Here is an 8,542-nt window from a genome sequence, read left to right on the forward strand (position 1 = left end):
TCTCTTGATTCATTTAGTAAAGACAAAGTGTGAAAGTTGTTGATTTTTATTATTTTTATTCTCTTACACAATAGTGTTATATTAACATTAACAGAGAAGATGCTAATTCATAATACAGAAGGTAATGTGTAATTCCGTAAGTAATATATATGTGTATAATAACTCCAATAAATGGCAAATAATTTAATAAATTTACTATCATAAAAGAGAACAGCAAAGAAACAGTACTCTGAAATGTGTGACGAGTATAATCTTGTAAACAAAGATCAGGGCAACATAAACACAGCAGCAGAGACAAAACTAGCAAATATAACACGTTATAATACCAGGAATTATGAGGTGTAAGGTGTTGATGAAGCAAGGATATTATAGTCTACTAGATGTAACCACCATTGGTATGTCCTACCTGTATATCTGAGAAGAAAAGATGGGAGGTGAGGTTAAGATTTAAGTGTTCAAGCCCATAATATATTATAGGACGGGGATAATTACTCTTAAAAACGTTGGCTTGGAATACTTTATTACTTATAGCTCGTTAGCTGATTATAGCTTGTTTAATTTTTAATTGTTTCGTGAGCTAAAATGCCTAATTATTTTGGGATAATTATTATTAATTTCTGATCAAAACCAGTTTTAATTATCATCCTCAATGCCATCCTGTGGTTAGGAGTAACTTTGAGGACTTAGGATGCTAATAATCGAGTTTCGATACCAGCGTATGGTACTGCATAGTGGCTCATTTCTGTAGACTTAAACTTGATAGTAAACAAACAGTTCCACTCGTGGGCCTAGCGTGGCCCAATGGTTGACTTTCCAAACTGTGGAGCAGAAGATCTATAGATTGCTACCGTAATAAAAAAAAAACGCGCTCCGCACTTTGGGATCCTAGGAGTGTTATAAGAGTGACTGTCAACTTGCTCTATTCGGTCTTTCTACAAACGTATAAGCTATTCTTGACATAGCAAAAATAATTCATTTAACTTCTGAATAGAAGGAGACTGAATTATTGAATAAACCTTAAATCTTTAATTATAATGGTAGATATAAAAATGCATGTTAAAAATATAAGTTGTAAAAGTCGCACGTACAACGCACATTTGTTGTCTTAAAGAGGTCTCTTTAAATATAATGTATCAACTTATTGTAACTTAACGTTAGCGTAAGAGGCGACAGTACTCTAAGACTGTTTTTCACCTGTCCTAACGCTTTAGTCGCTACGTTAGCCGTGTGAGTCTGAAATGTAGTTCGTTGTTTTTGCTCTGAACTCTTGGTTGCAAGAATTCTGCGAAATTGGTCATGTGTTTCAAGTACACATAGACAAAATAAGAAAGCGTTCGCACAGAAAATAAAAACAGCAACAATATAGACTCTATTCTTAAAACATTTCCGAGAAGATGGGCTCATTACGAGTGAACTGCCTATAAAGTTCACTGAAGATTCTGTCATGTGATACTGTTCTCCCCTGTAGGAATGCTTTCCTGCTGTTATTTACACATTTGTAACATGTAATGATGTGTACAGATTATACTGAATTGTGATAACGAAGTAATATACACACACATGCACGCGAATCATACGATAAAAAAACAAAACAAAAATTATATTTTGGGGCCCAGTTTTACTTTATAGTTGCGTTCAGGACTTAAAATATTTTTATGACTGGGTATTTAATTGTAGCAAACGACAAAAATGCAAATGTTGTACGAATAATGTATAATAAGTTTGAAAGCTAAAATAATTATTTCAGATTTTTATACGCAGAGTTATTTGATATATGTAACTGTTACACTTTCAGAGAAACATTGATTTAGCTTGTGAATTGTTGTTACGTAGTATAGATATGGTACAAATACCACGAATATTATGGTATATATTTTGTTGAAAATGCTTTTAGTTATTATTAGTATTCATTTCAAACTCAGGATGATTATTTTGCATTGTGAGTTCAGTTTACGGAATTAGAACTAACGTGAATTTTCAGAACTATCTAAATCTCGACACATATTCTTGGGATTATGACCGAAAACACCATTAATAACGACTATATGTAATAGACGAATGAAATACACTGTATTGATTTATGACATTACATACCCGTGAACTGCTTATGAAAGCGACATCGCTGATTTATATGTTATTCTACTTTTGATAAGAAATTATTAGCAATAAAAATAGTAGGTATAATGACTTACTCAAAACGTATTGAATAAAATATCATAAGTATGTTATAAGTAATATAATATAAACATGCGAGGAGACGTGGATAAGGCACTTATATTATTGAAGAAGCTGTGTCATGCATCTTAAAATACACAACACTGGCATTCACGTTTTACTAAGGTTAAACTTTAACCTTCTGGTAATTAGTACGTCATACATTGTTTCATAGTCAAAAATCATGTATAGATATACATAATTATATTGTACACCGATGGCGAAGACAGATTGTAAGGGGTATGAACAGATGAATGGAACGTTATCGTACGTCTAAAACATAGATTGACTCGCGTTCGAATGCGAGTTCTTGGAGGTAACATAAACAACGCATTTCTTCAGTAGAATATTCATATAGTAATATTAATATATCAAGTATCCATCGGCGGAGAAACAAGAAATTAGAAAGTGTAATATGTACTTTAGTATAAAGAAGATAGCGTGTCAAATATTTTCCTTAAGCAATAGCATATCACTTAAGATCTATAACATTATATTGTACAATGAACGTCATAATATTTAGCATCATACGAAAATGAAACGTAAAGTAAGGTCAAGTAACCTCAGTTTATTGAGTACGTGTTTTTACTAATCTGGGCTAGGAAATAATTCTTCCATGCCTTTACAATTTACATAAAAACACGCATCTCAAGAAAACCAAACGTGCTAATAGCGTTACCTATAATACATTAATAACTTCAATGTTCAGCTTTTAACGAATCTTTCGAATTCCAGTGACATAGAATATGTGGAATTTGTGTGATCGAGAATATCCCGTTCGGATAGTCCGTGAAATTACTAGTACTTTGTGGAGAATAGAAATTACTAATTACATTTAATATAATCTGAACGACAAGAGATCGTACGTACCTATTTCTGTATGTCTAGAGAGATAAATACGTAGTGTTTGAGGCATTACAGGATCACTTCCGCGGAAGAAAGAAACACCACAGATTTATATGGTTATTTCGTGTTGAACAGTGGATAAAATTACTTATTTCACCATCACATGTTTTACTCTAGCTGTTGCTGCTGGAGTCTAATTGTTACCACTCATTTCGAGCAGAATACTTTACGTTCGAAATTCTTAACGAAAAGTTTGTTTGTTTTGAATTTCGCACAAAGCTACTCGAGGGCTATCTGTGCTAGCCGTCCCTGATTTAGCAGTGTAAGACTAGACGGAAGGCAGCTAGTCCTCACCACCCACCGCCAACTCTTGGGCTACTCTTTTATCAACAAATAGTGGGATTGACCGTAACATTATAACGCCCCCACGGCTGAAAGGGCGAGCATGTTTGGCGCGACGGGGATGCAAACTCGCGACCCTCAGATTACGAGTCGCACGCCTTAATACGCTTGGCCATGCCGGGCTCTTAACGAAAAGAGATAATTCATCTGGTAATTAACACAATATAAAATAAAATAAAAAATGGTATTTTATTAAGACAGTTACTAAATACTTAGGTCATGTATAACGTCTTATAAATAAAGTTTTTACTTTTAGTAATGTAAATTAACATATTCAACGTAAGTGTTGTTTGTGAAATTTGTGAAGTAGCAGATAAACCTGTGAGAATCATTATATTGTATTTTTTTTTTGGTCCTTGATTTGTCTGGTAATGACGTGTATTTCATTTTATTTATGCTACCACAGCATTATGTAGTTGCTAATTCTGCATGTCGCAGATTATGCAAGGATCCCTTGGTTTGAACTAGAGGAAGAAGGGTGGCTAAATCCTTCGGAAGGTTTTGAAGATCAATTTCGTGTTTTATGTTAGAAAATAAGTAAAAAATAAAACTGTATAAGCTTGAAAAATTTCATAATTTTATGCTAGCTTGTTCGCTTCAATGAAAAATATTATACAACAGCATTTAATTGTGCGTGAACCCTTGGTAACCAATATGGTTATTTGCAGCTATATTACAATATTATAGCAGGTATAATACGCTTTGTGATACCACTCTTTTCGAACAGAATAGTTTACATTAGGGTCGAGGGTTCGAATCTCCGTCACACCAAATATGCTCCCTCTTTCAGCCATGTGGGCATTATAAGGTGATGGTCTATCCAATTATTCGTTGGTAAAAGAGTAGTCCAAAACTTGGCAGTGGGTGGTGATGACTAGTTGCTTTCCCTCTAGTCTTACACTGCAAAATTAGGAACGACTAGCGCAGATAGCCCTCATGTAGCTTTGCGCGAAATGCAAAGAAATCATATATCTCCCTTTTATGTTGTCTTGATGAATTATTGTATCTGTTCCGTTTTGTTTCACGAAAGATAACTTTAGGATAAGGTTTAGCCAAATAACTCCTTACGAAAACCCACCTGAAATAGAAAAAAAAAGAGCTTTTAAAACCTGAATGGTTTATATTTGTTATGATTCGGCCAAAATCAGTATTAAATAACCGCTAATACGACATTTTTTATTCGCATATGATATGTTATCACCAAAGCCTTTTATGGACAGTGTAGTTTTACTTTGACTTCTAGTCAGCAATTTTTGTGTTTGGTTTGGCTGTCTTTGAAATCTAAAAGGTACTTAATCAAGCGCAACCTGTGTACATCTTACTCATAAAAAAAAACGTGACTATTTTAGAAAGACGTAAATAGTTTCTGGGACTAGCACTTGGATATTAGACAAACACCTGTATTTTAACAAGTTTTTCAAGCAACCACTTAACTAGAAAGTTGGCCGTATTTTTTTAAATGTGTTTGATCAGGAATTTTGTCGAATAAAATACTCGTATTCAAAAGAAATTTACGAAGAATTGGTTTTGACTGGTATGTTTGTCCAAATATATAGGGACGATTGTTTGTTTGTTTGTTTGTTTATGAATTTCTCGCAAAGCTACACTAGGGCTATCTGCGCTAGCCGTCACTAATTTTGCAATGTGAGACTATAGGGAAGGCAGCTAGTCATCACAACTCGTCGCAAACTCTTAGGCAACTCTTTTGTCAACGAATAGTGGGATTGATTGTCACATTATAACGCCCCCCGGCTGAAAGGGCGAGCATGTTTGGTGCGACGTAGATTCGAACCCACGACCCTCGGATTACGAGTCGAACTCCTTAACCCACCTGGCCATGCTGGGCCTATATAGAGACAAAGCTGAGAGCTACAGCACATATATTCTAAATAACAGGATATAAATATTTATAACAGCAAAACAACATTTTGATTTGTTAACCTAAAAAAGACCTTGGAAGGTGGAAACGTTTTTCTCTGCTTACTAGTAAAAGTGTTAATATCCACACCAGCCTTTCTGACATACATTTTTATTTCAAGTGGGTTTCTCGTCATCAAGAATATTTTGAGTTTATTAGTTTTCGAAGTTACTGTATGTAAAAAACGCGGCTTCGTGTTCACCATTTTTAATCAGTAATATTTTAAACGGGAAATGAATAACTGTCAATCAAGGGTAAATATAAAAACGTTGACAACTGATGACAAACAAATTACGTTATGAAACTTAATTTATAGTTTGACGTTATGTCTACACTTTGGCAAATGATGAGACGTCTAAGTTGGAGGATTAATCATAAGTTCATGGTAGCCTATATTATTAAGGATGATTTATTACTACTTTTTTTATAACACAGTTATTCCTGTACCGCTAATGACAGTTTTTTGCAGTTAGTTAAAAAGATAAGGAAGACGTAATTATCAGCAGTTTTAGCAAAAATTTACCATAAAAAAAGACCGACAGGAAGAAAACCTGTAGTTATACAGGCCTCAAATGGTTTTATTGAATTCACGATTTACATGTTTTACGGTAATTCCTGTACGCTGAGCCCGAAAATGATATCCAAATTTCTCGATCACGTGCAAATTTTTCACAAAACGTCATATGTGTTTTTACGTATGTAAATCAGTTTCATTGAAATTGGGCCACATTTGTTTAGCCTCAAAATGTTGACAACCACTGGCTATAAATTTCTCTAGACCAATCGCGACGTTAGACTCTTATTGATAATTTTAGAACCCAAACATAGTAACAAAATAAATGTCCATCGTGGTAAACGAAAATAATAATTTGATCTAAGAAATAGTTGTTGTTTTTTTCCTTCCCGGTTTGTAAAAAATCCTTACGTGATAAAAAAAATTGAATATAATTTTCGAAATTTGCGAAACTAAATTATGGAGAACCCGTCATCAAAACCAAAACAACTTTTATTAAGTTTAAATTCACAGGTCTATGTTATTAAAAGAACAAACTCTTGGTCTTTAAATTAACTGATAAATACGATATAATACTGTAAAGCTGTATAAGTTTAACAAACCAAATAAAACAAATCTAAACACTTGTAATGTGTCGTGTGGTGTTCAGTTTTACCACGTGAATAGCGTTGCTACAATAAATTATCGAACCGATTCAATACCCTGTTTGCGGCTAAAGGGATAATTAGGTAATGCACAAAGCCAGGTATATAGAAAACGTTGTATTCTCTTGTAGTATTATCAAAACACAGGTTCAAAAATCAAAAATTCAAAACCTCAAACCGAAGCGTCTTCAAATGATGGACTTTTCTTCAACAAAGAGAGAAAAAAAGTTGTCCTGGAATTGTACTCCATAAAAAAGCAGCCCGTAAGGTTATTACAAAACTAAATAAGTCAGTGTATATGTTGATACATATAAAATGAAACAGCACAATATTCAACACCAACAGATTCCTTTAATTGTTTAAGTTTCATACTCTCGCCCACCCATTTCTTTCACCCACCAAGTGCTAAGTCTATACTCTTAGAACATGATATCATTCTTTCACCCACCTACTCTCTCCTTGCATTTACTTATTACGAAGTCCACACTTCTAGTATATAATGTTATCTTCTCACCCACCACTCCATTCATATTCCATCACGTACACACATTGATGAATAATAAGTCTATATGTTTTATTTAACTCCATAAGATACACATATTTATGGTATGTTAAATCTTTTTCTTTTACCCCCTGAATTCAGACTCCATGAGTTGTATTTCTAGCTTCCCTTCCTTATACGTCCATCAAACAAGCATCCACTCGTTACATAATTTCTTTTTTGACTCTCTCACCATTAAATCTACATTTCCGCCCTCTTTAAGCAACACACACACACCATCAATTCCACATTTATGAAATATAATGTTGCGCTCTCTTCTCTGCACGCCTCATATATATAACGTATTTTATATTCCGAACTTTTCTTACATACTGTCATCGCTATCATGAAGCCAACCCTTTCCGTCTGTCACTTCTCAAAATATAAAACACAGTTTTCCACCGAGTACACAACAGTTTCTAACTACACTTCTCCTTGAAACGAAACTGTAAAGTTAACTAAAAATAACTGCTAGTTTATTCCAAAAGTATCCACACGTATTCCAGTAACCATGCATTGTTTTGAAGGATGCCTGGGTATATATATAAAGCTTTGGTATTTCACAAATATGCTCACAAGCGTATACGCGCTCACACACAACCTTTCCTATTGTAGTGAGTCAAGTCATGTGTAAACAACCGTTACTACATTGTTGATTAAAGCAATGGAGTTCGCGAAACGCCAAGTTTGTCATCAACGAAAATTTAAAATTCGCTCGAAACCACTTTGTGTTGATTATACTTTGTTTTATTTTACATAGTGAATGCTGTAGTGTTCGCTTTAAATTCAGTTTGTTGCTGACCTAAGCAGCTTGTTACACACAATGTAGCTTTTTTTACTGTTGGTAAAAATTGTAGGATTCATGCATACTTTGTTGTTTAAATAAACCGAATATGTTTAGCTTACAATATTGTTGGCAAAGATTGTAAAAGTTATTTAAAGCTTACTTTACTGTTGATAGCTCTGGTAGGGCTACATTATACTCAAGTGTCTTTAGTGTCATTTAAAGTTGTAAAAGTAGCCTTAAACTTAGTTTCATGTTTACAGATCTGTTATGGTGACACTTTACTCAATCTGTTGAAAGAGTAAGACATGAGAAGAAACTATTGGATAAAAGATAATAAAATGACACGTCTAAATGAAACCTTTTTCAAATTTTTCTTTTTCGTGCGACGTTTCTGACAGACGTCCTTCATCAGAAGGAAAGACCGAGTTACATTGGTATTTATCACAGAAAGAATCTTTCAAAGGTAACATAATACAACGGTTCTAGTTACGAACACGTTCAACGAGGAGCACGGTGATAAACCAATATCGAACATATTGTTTGGGCATTATTAAAATTAGCAAGGATATGGAAAAGACCGTGCTATAATGGAATTAACCTTACTTCTCTGTTGATAGTTCTGGTATAGTCACATTTTACTGTGTTTCATTTACTGCTGATTAAAGTTATAAAAGTT

This window comes from Tachypleus tridentatus, chromosome 7, assembly GCF_004210375.1.
Source record: "Tachypleus tridentatus isolate NWPU-2018 chromosome 7, ASM421037v1, whole genome shotgun sequence".
Lineage (NCBI taxonomy): Eukaryota > Metazoa > Arthropoda > Merostomata > Xiphosura > Limulidae > Tachypleus > Tachypleus tridentatus.